The sequence below is a fragment of the Protopterus annectens genome, chromosome 17.part0 (assembly GCF_019279795.1).
Source record: "Protopterus annectens isolate FY-2018-M chromosome 17.part0, PAN1.0, whole genome shotgun sequence".
NCBI classification, from domain to species: domain Eukaryota; kingdom Metazoa; phylum Chordata; order Ceratodontiformes; family Protopteridae; genus Protopterus; species Protopterus annectens.
In genome coordinates, this window is record NC_056751.1 from 190743942 (window position 1) to 190763722 (window position 19781).

The following is a 19781-nucleotide window of genomic DNA, read 5'->3' on the forward strand; positions in this document are numbered from 1 at the left end:
TGGTATGTACCTCAGAAGACATGTACGGCAACTGTAGATGCCAGACACATATCTCACAAAGAGTATTACCAGACTCAAACAGATGCCTTATGCAGACTGTCTTACAAAACCACAGCTACACTGTGTCACATACTGCCTACCCAGAGCCAACCTCTGCCTAACATATCTGCCTAACATACAAAGCTATGCTAAATCCACAGGTGTTGGACATGCTCCATATAAACAGATTAAACTCCATACAAGCTACACACTGTACTGATCTAAACCTTGTAACATCAAAAAGCAGAACATGCTGGAGTGGTACATGATCATGTCAGACACATACCATACTCTGGAACTAACTACCTATCAATAGCAAATGAAGGTCCTCATAAGCAGTTTTCATGAATAATCATGATGATTGGATATGAGATAGGAAACACAACCTGGGAATCATCTCTGTGGCTCTGCATGACAGGGGCACATGCACCTAAATTACATGGGTGTTGGAGGGCAGGGTATCATGTGGCTAGGCTTCCATAGGCCCTACGGCTAATAGCCTATAAGCTACCTAGGACCCGATACACACACGCATGTACTTGTTGCATTACTTTCTATGTGAGGTTGACTGAGTGTGATGGAGAATGTGTAGGTGAATGTGTCAAAGTTGTGTATATATGTGATAGCCTAGTGGGAAACTGTTTATATCATGGTATGTAGTGTTGTAGCTCTGATCCCAGCAAAAGATATGTATGCTACTGCTAGGTGGGAAAAGCAGTATGGCATATGGTGTGACGTAGTACCATGGTATTGACTGGAGTGTGCCATTGTAGGCTACAGCAGTACATGTATGCTTATTGATTGTTCACACTAGTGAATACAAATCCCATTTGAACTGTAGTACTACCTGGAGCTGTAGGCCTAAACAGCACAGTATGATGTATATCCACACTGCTTGGAAACACTGTTTTGTTTGTTACCTGTAGTCCACACACATTACATACCTCAGGCATGAGGTTTTGTAAGTGCTGACACAAAGTACTGTATGGTACACAGGTAAAACTCATCTGGGTTGCCATACCTTTGTGTCTTGTAGGTATGTCTGATGTGTGCGTGGGTATGCCTGTAACATGGCCTCGGTGGTATGTGTGTCACAGGATATAACTGCATATCTAGCAACATGTATAGTGTAGTAGAGCAGTATGCCACCTATATTGATGAATGTGCACATATGTTACTGAGGGGTTTGCTATCAACAAGTAGCGTGGTGTACTGGTAGTACTCTAACTGTACTTTACATTCATTTCAATGGATGACAAATGTCTGTATGCATCAACTTCATATATACCTCCTGTGGCTAGGTGGTGCATTGTGTCACATACAGTGTGCCATGTACTGTTGTATAGTCTTACATACTGGTTTCACTTTGTTGCTGTGCAGAACATGGTTTGGTATATAGTATGTGCCTGGCACTGTCAGGCAGTTGTGGGCTGAGCAGTGATATGTGGTATTAAAAGTGTGTATCTATTGACAGTCAATAGGTTGCTATATATGACATTTCATTGATGTCTGTACTTTAGAATGTTAAGTGTGCCACATGACTTGCTCACAATTATTGTTTTATTGTCTTCCAGGGACATGTCTCACTATAGAAAGCCCGCATATTCCCCTGAAGAGGAGGAAGTCATCCTAGATGTCCTTATATAACATCACAACCTGCTGTTCTCCAGAACCAGCCAGGACCAGCATGGGCACACTGCACTGTGGCAGGATGTTGTCCATCAGGTGAATCATGTAGGCATGCATAACTGGACTTATGAGTAGGTACGGCATCACTGCAGTGATTTAATCAGACATGTCCGGCAGCATGCCTCCGATGTCCACAGACAACAGCTTGCCCCAGGTGGTGGTGCAGCAACACATACACCCCTCACCAGAGTGGAAGAGCTGCTCCTCAGCGTGGTGGCTCCTGGCCAACCACTACAACAGACATGTGTCATCATGGAGGCTGGAGTCACCTAGCACGTCGACTCAGAGCGTGCAGGTAACAAGGCATATCTGTAGAGTACTGTTAGCTCGATTGTTAGAACATACATTTATCAGATGTGTACTGTGTATTCGGAAGATGTGGAGCCTGGTGTCATGCAATACTGATAATTTGGAACATAATCTGTATGCCTGTGACTGTCACCTGTTGTACTACTGTAAAATTGCAAACTCACAGCAGCAATGCCATAGTTGTTGACACTGACAAACTGTCTCATATCCTTGTAGGTCCCTCTGGTGTAATAGCAAGACAGCAGACCCATGCTGGTGAGTGTTCTACATTTAATATAGCATATTACATGTGCATGTCATAGGAGAGTTGTAGGTCACATAAACATGTAAAACACCTACACATAATGCATGCTCTGCATGTTCTCTGTGGGACTATGCACATCCCAGTAACATGAGTAGCTGCCTCAAACACATGCAATACACAGAGCATACCAACCAATTGTGCTACACTGTAGTGGACATTGTATAGGCAGAGTCAATACACATGCACACAACATACACCACTTTGTCATATGCAGTAAGTGTTAATGTGATACACATGGTGTACGTAGACACCTGCTGTAAGGTCATACTTTAGTATCCCAAATGTCATCAACACAGCACACATACTATACCTGAGGGGTAGAGGCCTATCATGGGGTGGTGTGACACGCTTCAACACACAACACATCTATGTTAGGCAATGCTCCCTATTGAACACCTTACCTACCCATGTAACAACTGGCTGTGAAATGGTTAATGTAGCCAAAGTGGTGCAGGTCAGGTACAGCAAAATAGTTGCCAGTGTGGCATACATTAGTGGCCTTGAGTGACCACATGATGCTGCCTGATGATGGCTCATGGTACTACACTACATCCAGTTACAGTAACTACAGTACTACACATAGCATTCATTGCTATACACCTGAGAGTTGTGTGCATCTGGCCATGGTATGTATACTTATGAGTGATGGTGCACAGGACATTGGAAAGCATTTTAGACTTGCACAGCAATGTTCTGTCCATGTACACATTGTGTTCCAGGGTGAGGCCAATCACTGAACAACACACATGCATCAAAGACATGTATACTGTTATGAACAAGGACTCTCCACACTTGCACTGCATGCTGTTGAGCAACACACATCCTACATGCCGACACGTGTGATAGGACTCTTTGGCTTGTGATACTGTTCTCCACCATCAACCACTAATGAGTATGTTCCGTATTGCTGTCTGTGTGTGTGTGTGTGTGTGTGTGTGTGTGTGTGTGTGTGTGTGTGTGTCAACTTGACTGAGTAGTGTATTTGTGTGCATGTGTGCATGTGTTCATGTGTGCATGTGTTCAGGTGTTCATGTGTGCATGTGTGCAAGTGTTCATGTGTGCATGTGTGCTAACATCCTGTACAGATTGTAAAGTGTGTTTCCTGTCTTCCTCTCACAGGTGCTGAGGTATTGTTGGATGAGTGCTGCAGGGAACCTGAAGTCATTGCCACAAATAGTTGACATGATGACACGTGTTGTGGCACAGGCAAGTTTGTCAGGGTCTGTCGTTGGTCCGCCAATCGACAGTACACAGCTTTCCACCCCATCTATGCGCACATTCATACTGCCGATACATCCCTCAACACCAATGGCCTTAGCGGAGGAACAGCATACAGTAGGCATTGACCAGGATAGTGTGGTATCTATGTCACATGCAACCCCACACAGCAGCCATAACCAGACACCTGGAACGGTACCACATATGCATATGTCCAGGGGTTCTCGTGGGAGCACTGCTGGTCGTAATGCCCCTGGCAGATGTGCCCCCACAGGTCTCACAACCTCAGGTATGTTCCAGGCTGTAATGCAGGCACAGGCACGTATGGAACAGTACACCAGGCAGGGACTAAGGGTGCAGAGGGCTCACAACACCGCTATCAATGACAGTATCCGTGACCTTGCCGGTGCCATCCGTAATCACACCGAGGTCATTGATAGACGTTGGGGGAGACACTAGATGTCCTCTGCAATGTAATGTCCATGTGCTAGGACAGTGCAGGACGGCTGAGATGTCGACGTGGATGTATGCCAGTGACATCATCAGCTGGCAGTCATCGCAAATGACACACAAGTCCCAGCCGCTCCCGTAGTGGCAGTACCAGCCCCAGCAATGTTGGGGCTGGGGTGTCAATAGACCGTCCTAGATAACCACGTGCACGTGGCTCTGGCCAGTCCCAGCAGGGACATGGGTCCAGTCAAAATTCCTCTGCATCTGATGATAGTACCCACTCTGGCTTAGTACCCGATACTGTACGTGGCACCCTTGGCAGGCACAGGTACTGTGTCCGTGGCCGGAGACAGTGATCTGTACAGCCTGGCAGGTACAGTCTGTGGCTGTCTCACAACTTCCTGTATTTGGCAGCCACAAGGTGGAAATGTGTGCATGCAGACACACACACATAAACCACACACCTTGGGCTAACACATACAGACACACATTACATCAACATTGACCTATACTGTACTGTTGTCCCTCACACACACACACACACACACACACACACACACACACACACACACACACACACACACACACACACACATGTCGATTGGATGGCTCATTGTTGGGCTCTGGCAAAGCAATAACACACCCTGTGCATATGATGAAACTGTGCCACCTCCTGTCATCTGTGACAATGATGCAGGAACAGGCTTACATGGTGCTGATGCGCAGGGTGACCTAATAGCAGTGTAGCAATGTTAGCATGTTGTCAACAGCAAAGTGTTCTGATATCCTTGTAGGTATATCTGAGCAGGCATGATGCATTAAAGCTATGATTATCAATGTAGTATTGTTTACACCAGTGTTAATTCCAAGAATGTATTGTCCGCCCATGTGCCACTTGGCTGATGTGTGTGGTACTGGCAGCATGTGTTGGTGTGTAGATGGTACGTGTGTGATGTGTGCAGTACAGATTTGCAGGTGTACATTTGTGAACATGGTGGAGGTGCACTGTCTGCATGTACGTGCATAGTGGACACATGGGAAGGGTGACATGCCCTGTATTACACAGTGTTAACACTTCATATTTCCTATTGGTGGCCAGTATGCATTTTACTACACATATGTTACAACTTGGGTACACATGTGTGTATGACATGGTTTGACACTATGCTGTGGGTGATACTGTTTATATTGGTTTGCATTCTGGTAGTATACATAACCTCAACAGCCCGATTTTACCCAATCGTTAGATGATGTCTTGACAGCTGTCACATAGATGTAGGATACACAGTAGCATTTGAATCCTTCCGGTACTATACTATACCAGTAACCAGTGACATTGACCGCCACCCATTCCTGGGACCACTTCTGTTTGGCATGTAGCCATCCTAGGTACAAGCAAACACACTAGGGATATGTCCGTCCAGATCTGGTAATGCATACAGTGGCCTACAATGCATTCTCTGGATGAGACCCTTATCCTCCACAAGGGTATCATACAGACAGATACCTGTTGACCAACCCGTGCTGTAAAGCTATAAGCCAACTATAGCATAGTCATCCACATTTACTATACATAGTATCCTGACAGTACCACATTGGTAGCAGGCTTCACACCTATGAACTAATTGAGGTCACATGTACATAACTATGTAATGATTTTACAGAGATACGCATTAACACGATGTGCTATATGCTTTATTGGGTGTTTTCTTTTCTCCTGCTATATTTGTAGGATGCTGACATCATCAGACTGGACATGGTAATGTGTGTGCACTTTGTTTTATGCAATCCCAGGAATGAACCATGTGGGTCAGCAGGTGTTAACAGCTTGAACAGGACTCCATAATTCTTAGCTTGTGTGATCTATCTGTGGACAAATTGCCATTCCTTCATATGACAATACATATTTATGCACAGGTTGTTGATTTTGTGGATACGACATGTGTCTGTGATGTTGATAAAGGGCTATTGAGAGTCTTTGTGGGACGTGTATAGCTCCTTTCAGTGATGTATGTCCTGGGTGGCTGCCTTGCAAACAGTCTAGCAGGTTTTGGAACCTTGATCTCCCCATTAACATACCAAAGTTGGTAGGGTTGTGTGTTTGTTGGCTTCCAATATCTCTGTTTATGACTTCAATCATAATGGACTCAATGGCCTTGCAGATCAGACGTCATAGGCTTATAGGACTATAGTTCTCATGGTCTGTTGTGCACTTGTGGGGTGTGCCATATGTTGCTGTAACACATTCAACAGTTTCAGATCCTGTAGAGAGGGTGAGTCTCAACAGACTGTTCAGGTGCAGGGTCTTTTTGTTCTGTAGTTCACTTATGACACATATAAGGAAACAATGTAATCCAACTGATGCCATGTTTTCGGCTTTGGAAGGAGCTGTTTACCCATTCTACATGTGATATCTCCTGGTATGATAATAGGGCCTTTTGTCAGCCTTTTGTCAGTGGGAGGTGAGTATGTATGTATGGGCCTGTCTGACAGGATGTCAGCATTGTCAGTAAGGTACAGTTGGCCCTGACTCAGGACATATATGAGTGTACATTGCTATTTATGACATAGCTGAAGGAAGTGTCATGATTCTGTCTGGACTCCTTCACAGATAATCTTTCCAAAACACCGACAAACCTGAGCACTAAACCCGTTATACTCTTTTACACACTTAACACCCTACTGATCCTTTTTGATCAGTCAACAGAGTATTTCTTCATAATATCCTGGCATGTCCAAAGGTTGGTTTCCTGTTTACTCTCCAGACCAGCTGGTGAATATGGGAATTTTGAGGCAATGTTACAACTGCCTTATGTACACAGACAACCCTCTCCTCTTCCCAGGAAACTCAGAGATATGTGAAAGATGCAACTATACAGACAAACAGGAGGCTGAGCTCTCTCGACCCATGACCGGCAGTCTATCAGGTGGTGAAGGTAACCACACACACCACAAATCCAGTCTCACATAGACCTATAGCGACAGCAAACACAATACATTACCACACAAATACATACTCGGAGGCTATAAATAATATCTGCCTAAGCAGCAGAGACCTCCAAAGCAGACACCCAAACAACTGCTACCCCACAACAATACCCACATATCACATGGCTCACAAAGTCAGTGTGCCACACAGTCACTGCCCTTAGGGCTAAACAACACACCTAATGCACTTGTAATAGGTGACTCTATTGTCAGACACACTGATGTCTCACTCACCAGGCTGAACAAGGAGAAGGACACTATAAGCTGTCTGTTGGGTGCCAGGATCCGCCACATAACACGTGTACTCAGGTCACTCCAAAGCAAGTACAAATATGGCTCCATCATTGTCCATGCTGGTGTGAATGACCTCAGACATTCCTCCCTGGACTACATGACAACAGACATAGAGGAGCTCTCTGATCATGTAACCCAGGCCAGTATGACCCTGATCTTGTGTAGCATCTTACCCTCACGAAGAATGATAGCACAGTATACAGACAAACTGATCAATTTTAACAGTTTGCTAACATATTGGTGTCGTTCAAAGGGGATCCAGTGTCTGTCAGCCTGGGATGACATGCTCAACATGCCACATAGCTTCGCTATGGACGGCTTGCACCTGTCACCCCTGAACTTTCGAATGCTGGCTAAGGCTCTTGCCACCCCCATAGTGCCTTTTTTAGGCAAGGCTCAAAAGACAAACCCACCTCCATTGACAATGCAAGATAAAAGAAACTAAGGGTAATGCTGCGCAACACCAGATGCCTAAACCTCAAAATGCATGCACTCAAGACTCTCCTCAGTATGGAGAATGTCGATATCTGTGCAGTAACAGACACATGATTCAGGCTCCCAATAGCACCCCAGCACCACCAGGTTATACTTCATACCATGCTTTTCGGCCACAAGACTCGGACCGACCAACAAATATAGGGAGGGTATCTGTATACATCACAGATACACACACCTCCAGGTTAGTAGCACAGCACGAAGCATCAGAGACCATACATGTGCAACTAACAGTGGGAAAAACTGCCTTTCAGTTTGTAGCCTGCTACAGACCACCCTCCCAAACTCAGGAACCCCACTCGGCTTTCCTGGGAACACTGGAGAATATGATGGTCTCTCCAAACACCACTATATGGGGTGACTTCAACTACCCAAACATTGACTGGGAATACTACTCAAGCCCCAACACCCTCGCCCAATGGTTGCTAGAATTTCTAAACTCAAATGCTATGTCACAACTGGTCACCACACCCACAAGAGGGGAAAACATATTGGACCTGATCATCACCAACATGGGGACTCTATGTTCCACACCAGAGGTATACCCCTCATTGGTAAGGTCAGACCATACATTTATCTCACTGGACATCTATATCCCATCCACACCCCCATCCTAGGTACTCTCGGTGAAGAACTTACCAAAAGCAAACGTCACACTTCTCAAAACCAAGGTGGTATCCTTTAAAGACCCTGGGACAGAGGTAAATACAGCTCAGACTGCTGAATCCTTTACAAATGCATTCTACTGACACCTACTTGAATGCATGGATTGTGCTATCCCAAATAAAAACAAGACTCAACCTCCAAAGGCAGGGGACCTGTCTGGTGGACCCCGGCCATAAATAAGCTATACAACAAAAGGAGGGGGCTACTACATGATAGAGCACAATCCCAAAAAGGGAAGGCATCTCTGATCAGTACTAGCAAGAAGCTATGATCACTAATGAATTCATCTAAGACCCACTTCGAAAGGTAAATTGCACCAGACACTAAGGACAATCACAAGGCCTTCTTTAGTTATGTCAGGAACCTGGGTGCCAACTCCCAGATATGCTGTGAGTTACTGCAAAATGAAAATACATACACTGAACCCACAGACATTGCCAACATCCTGGCAAACAGGTTCAGTGCAAATGTCACCCCCCATCCCCCCCTAATGAGCAAATGTCCATCCCAACAGAGTGTAGCCTCCCAGACATCACAGATAAACAGGTGAGAGCTGCCCTCTCCAAAGCAGACAACACAGCATCAATGGGACCCGACGGTGTCCCGGCCTGCGTCTTACACGAGCTTCATGACAAACATAACCCTCACATTAAGTCACTGTTCAATATCAGACTTACTACAGGATATGTACCCAAGGAATGGCGTACAGCAACAGTGGTCCTGCTCCACAAAGGTGGTGCCACAACGGACCCCGGACACTATCGCCCTATAAGCCTAACTAGCCTGGTCTGCAAAGCTATGGAGCGTATCATCATGGAACTCATACACAAAGACATTGGGAACCTACAGACACTGGATCCTACACAATTTGGCTTTGTTGTGGGCAGATCTTGCCTCTTGAACATGGTTGACATCTCTAAACAGTTACCAGGTCCATAGACATAGGGAAGGTAGTCCACACAACCTACCTGGACCTCACAAAACCCTTCAACACAATACCCCACTCGGGCATCATACATAAGCTCACCAGCTTAGATATCAACACATATGTCACAAGATGGATTGCTAACTGGATCAGGGATAGCACCCACATGGTCAGTATTGCAGGTGCCATGTCTGACTCTACACCAGTTACACGTGGCATCCCACAAGGCTCAGTCCTGGGACCTCTCTTGTTCAGTATATATTTCTCATACGTGCAGGCTAACACAGGAGGAATATGGCTGACCATGTTCACAGATGACTGCAAACTGGGTGCCATATTCGAATCTCCAGCTGGCACAAGCATCCTTCAAAAGGGTCTCACAGAGATGGATAACTGGTGCCAGAGCCATGGCCTATAGCTATCTGCCATTAAATGCATGGTCATTCCCCTTTGGGAATAACAAAGTGCCCATACATTATCACATAGGTGGTAATCCATTAAGTACGGTCAAAGTTATTTGGGATTTGGGGACATGAGTAGTTAGTAATCTCGCCTTTGTCAATCACATTGCCAAAGTGGTTAGACAGACCTTCTATTTAGCCCTCCTTATGCCAAAAGGTTTCACATCTAGATCAAGTGAGATCATTGTGCTCCTATACTCATCAGGCCCATGATTGGATACAATGCCCCATTTGGGATGTACCTTACCCGACACCTGCAGCAACTGTAATGGCCACAAAAGTACCTCACCAAGTGGATCTAGGGACTCGCACAGATGCCCTATGCAGTTTGGCTAAAGTAACTCCAGCTCTACTCAGTCACTTACCGCCTACTCAGATGCGATCTGTGCCTGCTGTTTAAAGCAATGTCCAACCCAGACTTAATTGACATGCTCCACCTCAGGATATCCAAATCCCTTAGAGCTACATGCTCCAGGGACTTAAACCTCAGCACAGATATTAATAGGACATGCTGGAGGGACACATTCATATCCCAGAGGCTCCCCTCACTCTGGAATGGGATCCCAGTCCCACATAGGCAGAGCCTCTCAATGACCCCCTACAGAAGACATCTTGACGAGTGGATGGTTGATCGTATGTTTACCCCTGGGATCTCTTCTGGGTCCCTGCTAGACAGAGGCACAATAAACTAAACGTAAAAGGCCTATCTTGTGTGACCTACTATAGACAGGCACAGTCTACTAATCTAACAGGGCTGCGAAAGCCAAACACATTCTGGCTGGGCTTATAAATGCCCTAGGGCAGATAGCCTAGTATCATCCTATGAACCTATGATAATGTTCGGGATGCACATTGTTTATTGATGATACTGATTGCAGGTTTTTTTATCTATCTTTGCTTTCCCACTTTCTATGAACAACCTAAGTATCTGCAGAACATATTTTATTATGACAGGGTTCCAATATATTATATATGTGTCTGTTGTCATATAACTGTGTGCACAAGGCGGATTGGTGAATAGTGAGAGGTTCCTGGGTTAGCACATGCAACTGCCGGATATGTGTGGCCCACTGCTGCACTCAGACATGGCCAAAGTGTGTGAGCATGCCCAGTTTGGCCTTGCAGTGTTTTGTTGCCTGACATTTGTCTCATTTATTCGTGTGTGAGCATGCCCAGTTTGACCTTTCAGTATGTTGCTGTCTGAAGTCCACTACATTTGTTGATGTGTGTGAACATGACCAATATTAACATTTATACTATATCTGTGTTGAAAATCAGGTTCTATTCTTACTGCAGGGCTCACCTTTGTGTCATTACTTGACAGGGATTATGCTGTGCCTGCAGGGTTTCCATGAGATACTTTGCATGGACTTATCAACATTTCTTCATACAAGCTGACCAGTGACATACTGTCATGGTTTAGTGGTTCAATGCTGTGACTCTAGTGGAAAATATCCTGGGTTCAAGGCATGTCACTGCTTTATATTTTCATACTGAGCAGACCAGACTGCTTAAGGGCCAGTAGAGCAAATATGAGCATGTTGGCTTTTGTTCAGCTATGCCCAATTTAGACCAAGCTTGTCCAACATTGCTCAACGTTAACCAACATTGCTGAACGTTGTCCAGTATTGCTCAATATTGACCACAGTTGTGCTAGTTAGTGTGTGCAATTTTGTTTACATATACTAAATGGTGGTAAAAGCTGTTTAGCACTGCTTTATATTGCTTAGCACATGGCAATCATGCCTCAGGTGGTGCTGCAGGGCTGCCTATGTCAGATGCACATACTACAATCCCTATACATGTTTGTAAACAGGTAGTGTCAGGTTAGGCATCCCTTTTACTATATGTGCGAGTCAGAGAGAGGTATCTTTTCCAGGGTTCCTACTGAGCCAGTGTATGTGTTATGCGTTGCCTCTTTGCCAAGGCCAAAGCATGCTAGGCACACCTCCTTCTGCCTACTGGGGCAGGCTCAGGTTGTTCCTCCTCTGAGTCACGCTCTGCCTGTGATGGCCTTGGCAATGGTGGGGGGCTGTTTGGCCTGGGCCTATGCTGCTCCTACTGCAGCTGTTTTCACAGGATCATATTATGTAGCATAGCACATACCATGACAATTTGGGTACATGTAGATGGTGAGTACTGCAAGGCTCCACCAGATGTGTCCAGGCACCGGAACCGTTACTTGAGCAGCCCAAACACATGCTCAATTACATTTCGTGTTTGTGCATGTGCCTCATTATAGCGTTCCTGTTCAGGTGTGTGTGCATTTCTGATGGGTGTCATCAGCCATGGCTCCAGTGCATAGCCAGGATCCCCCACTAGGTGACCATGAGGGATGTCCCCATTGGCAAATGTCTGGTACAGCTGTGTCAGATGCCAGATATGGGAATCATGGTAGCTTTCAGGGCAGCCTGCACACACATTCAGTATTATGCCCTGGGCATCACACACAACCTGGCAGTTGATGGAGGGGAAGCCCTTGCGGTTAGAGTAGACCCTATCCCGCTCACTGGCTGGTGCTTTGATGCATATGTGCATGCAGTCTATTGCACCCACTACCTCTGGGTATTCTGCTATTTGCTGGAAGAGATGCAAATTGCTGGCCAATACCTCACAGGAATTGGGGAAATATACATGATCGCTGACATGGCATACAGGAACTGGTGCAGTACCCTGGATGCTGATGCCTGTGATATCCCCATCATATCACCAGTTGGTCTCTGGAAGGTACCTGTTGCTAACATTCTTAGGCAAACACATACCTTGGTTTCCACTGGGATGGGTTTCCGTCTGTTGATTCTGTGTGTGAGGAGTGGCCTGCACAGCTCAACAATTTGCTGCAAGAGGTCTCTGTCCTCTCTATAGCGTTCCACTATCTTCAGCTCATGTAGCCCCTGATAGGTTACCCTGGGCCTGTACACTCTTCTCCGTCTCCTCACTGTGGGTTGTCCAGCAGCATTCGCATTGTCACAACCCTCAGCATGTTGCATATGTTGCCTTATAACAGAAATGGCAGCCCCTAACATTTGTTTGTCTCAGTAAAGCTTTTTCAGTTTTCACTTCTATTAGCTTACTGCAGTGTTGCAGTGTCTCTGAGAGAAACATAGTGGAATGTTGTTTGCAGAGTTTTAAGTGCTGGGCTGGGCTGGGCTAGTGTACTGCCTGTGTAATTGCCTGATTCTGATTGTTTTCACCTGCTAGCTCTGCTAGTACTCCTTGGTTAACTTCCTACTATTTGTTGTGCTTCCTTTTCCCTTTCTGTTTCCTCAGGGGGGCAACGCCGTGCACACAAATACAATCATGCGCACACCAGCTCACACATGCACACACATGCTTATACGGACTAAAACTTGCTTATTCTTGCTAAAACGCGCACACACAGGCGCATACACGCTTACACACATTTCAACAACCTTAGACATGCTTACTCTGGCTTAAATACGCACACACAGGCGCACATGCGCGCACACAGTCTTACTCGGATATACAAGCGAGCACCCGCGCGCAAACATGTTGCAAGCACTTCAACAAGAAACATTAGTGTTATCCATGGCATACACCTTCGATTTCTTGCCTTTAGCTAGGCTACCTGTTGACACACCTCTTCCAGTGATGAGTAACTGACAACAAACACATGCCACTCTGCTCCAATGAGCTTCACTTCTTTCATACATACCCCCCTCGTGATGTCACCTATCTTCTACTCTGATACTCCCCTTATCCTACTCCTACACTCCACTGACTGTGCTCATTTGCTATGTAAACTTGGGATTCACTATCCTTACCCTCATTTGCATAGGATTGCCTACTAATGTTTGGTTACATCACTTAGACTGAGCTTCCCCCCTTAGCAACCTCTACTCAGCAGCCATGTTGTCTTCAGCCTGCCATCCCCTTGCATTGTAAATTAAGAATTACAATAAAATCCACATTTGTGGATTTTAATTATTGGTTTTCTGTTTTTTAGAGTGCAGCACATTTGCGCGTCGCTGCGTTACGCTTAAACTTCAGAGAGCGGGATAAAAAAAATATTTTATTTTTATTTTGCATCAGTGAACATTACCAATGGCTGTATTTTTGGCCATTGGCATGCTTCCTCAACTGGATGCATCCTTGTTTTGGAGCTGTCACGGCTCCGTTTTGCTATTTGCAGAATGGTACTCAGTTGTCAACGGAGTACATTTCTGCAAATAACACTACTCTTAGTCAGACAGGTTTGAGTTTCCTGGATCGCAAATTTACCTCATTTGCATAGCTTTCAACTGCAATTGAGGTAATTTGCATATCCTAGCCCTGTCCGTGTAAGAGTCATTTTAGGAGCTCTGTTGCATGCCCCTACTGGCTGTTCCTGGATCGCTCGGCAGACATGTTGGCTGCATGGAGTCTTACTCTACTCTTAGACTCCGTGCAAGCCTTTGTGAATCTGGCCCATAGTATTTGCAGTTTTTGCAGTTAATTTTGCTAGTTATACCACAAATACATTTAGGTGATATTTTGTTTTGAAAAAAAACTTTATTTTTTATGCTATTAAATTTTAACAGACACATCCAAAAACATTTGCCTACAAGGTAGCGTCCAGCCATAAGAATGTGAGTAATACACATAGTATAGGCAATAACTTATTTCCAAAATATTTAAAACTATATACAGAAAATAGATTATTTACAATATGTGCACTAAATAAAATAAAATGCCAGAAGCCTAATAAATGAGCATGCAATCTAATTTAGAATAAAAAAGAAAAAGAAGGTTATAAAAGGATACTTAATTATAATAACTACATAGCTTATTAATTTTGGGAATGAAATGATTATAAATGCCCATCATTTATAACACTGGGAAAAAATGGAAAACTAGTACAACTGAAAAACAATCAACTGTTGAAAATTGTATACTTGTGGTTTATATTGTCAAAATACATTTTAACAACTTCTAATAATTATCATAATAGGCGCATTTAGCAGGACTGGAGAAAAACTATTTATGGGTTAGGATGTACTTGATAACCATCTGTTTGAAACCATCCCAATTGATTTTAGTTCTATCCAACCAGTTTTGGGTAATAAAGAGTTTAATCAGTGAGAATAATGTAGTATATGAATATCTTTTCAGCTAATTCATTCAGAGGGATATGTAAAAGAACAAATTCCCACGAAAGTATAACTTTTTCATAACTAATTTTTTCTAATTTAACTTTTAGAGAACACTAGAGTTTATATGATGGTTTACAACTCCATAATATGGGAGATATATCAGCTTTGTAATATTTACAAAGATAACAATTACATTTAGATGTTATTCTGAAGAACTGCAGGCAATAAACTTGACTAAAGCATGATTTGCAAAGATTAATCCTTGTCTTTGAGCTTATTTTGTTTTGAACAGTCCCAGGGTGTTTTACTTTCTCACTTTAGCTGGAATTAACAGTAATTAATTAGCAATTCATAAGCTTTTAAATGCCCTTTCGCATGTAGATGTTTTAGGTGCAATGAGCATCAGTGTTTCTTCCTTACCATCTCTTAATACATAGTTTTGTTGTCTTATTTGCAGTTTTGTTTCAGGAAAGGACAGCACCCCATTTTTACTGTTTTATAGATCAGCATTGTTACTCCTTCACTGACAGGTACCCAGTTAATTTGCTGTAAGATTTGGCAGTAATACCTTTTTAGCAAAACAAATCTTCAGCATTTTGTTTCCAGCTGTTTACATTCTGTATATATTTGTTTTAGATTAATAAGTTTTTATGTAAAGTTGATATTCAATTTTAGGGATAAGAACAGTTCTTGATAAGATACAATAAGTGGAAGGAGTAAGGAAATACGAGATTTTATAGCATAGCTGCAGTTGGTAGAGAGTTTTGTTAATATTGTCATTATATTTTTAATGGCATTCATTCAGTCATTTTAAAATTTTACTGAATTGTATGTAGTCACTATGTTCTTTTACTATTCTGCTCTAGGTAATTTCAAATTTAAATTTTAAAAAGTAATCCTTAAAGACATTGGATGTTACTCTGGCTGCTTGTTAAAATGCTGAGTAATTATTAATGTTAACTTACTCGTACAATACTGGCACTTTCTGAATTACCTTTTGCATTATCCATGTCTGCATCATATATGTTCAAAGTAAATTTAACACTAGCTGAGTAGCTGAGGTCAGCATGCCTCTGTAGAAGAATGGACATTTACACCTATTTTCCTGCAGCTTATGGATACGGAAATGATTCAGACCACTGACTCAAAATCTAACCAAATTAAAGCATGTGACACATTCTTTGTCCAGTTTGTATTTTGTGGCATTCAGTGACAATCTGACAAAAAATTATACAGTGAAGAATATGGATGAATAATCATCATAAAAAAAACTTAAATAGCATGAAAACTATCATATAAAATCCTTGCCACTTTTCCTGACAAACACAATCATATAACTTTGTTCAAGTGTTACACTGCAATGCATCAATAAAGGTTTTGTTCTATTAGTAATGTTAGTGGTAGTCTATAATACACTGATATTAATTATGATGTCAGTGATGTTAGCGTTAATTAAAATACAATAATGTCTGTTTGTTATATTTACTATACAACATTGGTAGGCAATGGCACTATTGAATTGCTCTTTCCAGTGGTGTACTTGCTGATAGAATGCAAACTAACTTGCATGTTTTTACAAGAAATAAGAAATCTGCTTCATGGATTTTGTGCCAGAGTACTAGATCTAGATCATTATCCAAAGAATACAGACACACATAATGAATTATCTCTTTGCCTATTTTAGTCTCAGGAGAAATTACTTCCTTCCTTGACCCTTATCCTAAGTTCCATTTTTGAGATGTTTTAATAAACTACAAATGATCAGAAACAATTTAATGTCTGCTACTGCTTGGCCCTGCTATAATGATGAGTAATGTTCTGAATCTGCTGCAGCTCAGAGAATAAGGGCACATAGTACATAGCAGCTACACAATATTCGTTAAGTTATCACATTTTTATTTCTGTGGTCTATAAAATAGAAACTGAATGTAGAGTCACAAAGAGCATACTGGATCATGGTTTATAGGTCCTTCTAATGCTCTCACTCTGTTTTGCTATCTGTGGATGAAGGCAGCCGTAGTATGTTTGTTCGTGTTTCATGAGGTCTGCGGGCACAACTGCATGACCCAGGGCTTCATGCATTGGTCACATTGTACCTTGTCAGTCTGTAATTAGATGGGAAATACAGATAAATAAGTTTATAATATGTGTGCCATGAATGACACTTTTTATGATTTGGCCATTACATACAATATGTATGTGAATCCAGTCTCCAAATATCAGTCATTTGCAATTGGTCTTAGAATGTCAGACTTAACTTGCTATAGAAAAGCCCTTGGTGCTAACCTGTTCATATGTTAAAAGCCTAATTGTAGATGCAATTACAAATGCAGAGACACACACACACACACACACACACACACACACACACACACACACACACACATACACACACACACACACACACACACACACACACACACACAGGCACACATGCACACACACACACACGCACACGCACACACACACACACACACACACACACACACACACACACACACACACACACACACACACACACACACACACACACACACACACACACAACACTCAGTTTAGGCACAGCTGGAATTAGAAGTATGAAAGGAAAATCATAGAGTGAATTGGTCATATATGTAGTCTAAATATAACATATATGCAACCAAGCCACAACACAGCTTGAGCAAATGCATAAAAAGTACCAAACGTTTGTTTTATTTCTGAATACTTTCTTAAGTCCTTTAAAGATGGACAAAAGTATTTTGTTGTATTGGTAGGCTGTACATGGTATTCCAGTCTCTAACTCTCTCAATCAAAAAATCCTATCTTGCAGCTGAATTATATATAACATAATGTGATAAAAAAATTTCCTGTTAAAGTTTTTTTTTTTAAATGCTGTCAATCTAAAATTTTAAAACAGCCTTTTAAATACTCCTAAAATTGCAAAAATAAATCCTTGGTAGATAATGCATAGTGCAATCTTTATGACTGTCACTCTGAACATAAGCACCTTGTTATGTATTTGAGACATGGTTGTCATGAAATTCACCCCACGAACAGAGAACATGCCTGTGCATGAACATTAAAAACAAATTATTAGAGTGAAAACATGTATCTAAGTTTGAGTGAATGCCTGTCACTGAAAATGATGTTGAAAGAATAAATAGATTAAGCCCTCACTGGTTGAAAAGAAATTGTGCGGCAGTATTGATTTATTAACACAGTTTTCAGTTTGCTCCATACTCACCAGTTAAAGCTGCTAATTTTCTACTTCACTTTTAAAGCTGCCATAGTCCATAAACACTGCACGATTTGAATTACATTTATCAAGTACCTCTAATACAGGGGCGATTTGTCCATGAATAATTTGATTGCAATCACTGATTTCTGAGTTAATAATCTGAAAGCCACTGTTTTTAAGAGTGTGGCTTCATTTTCTTCTTTCTGCATACTTTTGTGCATGTTATTTCATAGGATAGTTCTGTGAATAAAAACACGACCAGCCACAGATCCAAACAAATTTATTGCACCAATATTGTCTTCACAGAAAAGATTTCTCTGACGTCTCTGCGGAAAAGCCTTCAAGGAGTGAAGAACATCCTAAAGCTACTAACCTAAATACTATATACAATTAACAATGAAACAATCAAGTAATTAAATAAACAATCTCCAATTTAATTCCTCGTTTAACCCAAACGGGTGCAGAGTGTTGAATTTCAAGATGTAAACTGCTTCCTTAGTCAAAAGATGTTTTTTTAAAAACACATTCATCATATAAAGACACATTTATTTTTTCCGGAATGGTGCCCTGTAACCCTTCACTATTACCTTCATGAAAATGTTGAAAATGTACCGCTACAGAACTCTCTCATTTTTTATTGTGAATGTCCCTTGCATGCTCTAATAATCTTACTTTAAATGCCCTCTTTGTTTCCCCAATATAAAACAAACCACACGGGCATCTAAGGGCATAAACTACACCCTCAGTATCACAAGAGAAATGGTTACAAGTTTGAAAGGGAATATTATTAATACTTTGGAAACTATTTACTATAAATTTGCAGGCTTTATATTTATTGCAACAAAAGGTCCCAGAAGGATGTAAATTCTGTAAAATATTTGTATGGGAGCACAAAAATCTACCTTTCACAAGAAAGTTGTGAATATTTCTACCGCTCCTAAAGGAAATACCTAATCTAGCATCAAACCAGGTGGAAACATTTTTTAATGAACATAAGTATTTCCAATAATATTTTATTTATTCTATAACCATAGAACTAAAACACCCATAAGTTGTAATAAAATAAATAAGATCCTTAGGTTCTCTTTTATTCGATCTATACGGAGCTAAATATAGTCTATTACTAAACTGCTGTTTTCTAATCAAATCATTATGCAATTTGTTCCAACTTATCTCAAGTAAACTTCTACTGTATCCTCTGTTGCAAAACATATCTACAGTTACACCCAGTTCTTGTTTAAAGTCCTGGATATTATTACACAGCCTGGAAATCCTAAGCATCTCACCATAAGGGAGTTCTTCAATAGCGTGGGTAGGATGACAGCTATCACCATGTGCTTCAATAGCGTGGGTAGGATGACAGCTATCACCATGGACAAACTGTGAGCCCTGCTGAAACTTCCTATGTACAGATGTAAATAATTCAGTACCATATCGAATGCTGATGACTGCATCCAAAAAGGGAACATGTGTTAGTAATTTTAGACCATCAAATGGAAGCCCAAACCTGTTGTTATGTAGCATATTAGCAAATTGAGGTACTAATTCCATGCCACCCTCAGCTATAAAAATTAAATCATCGATATATCTGAAATACCTGATGATATGATCACTAAAAACCTATTTCTGT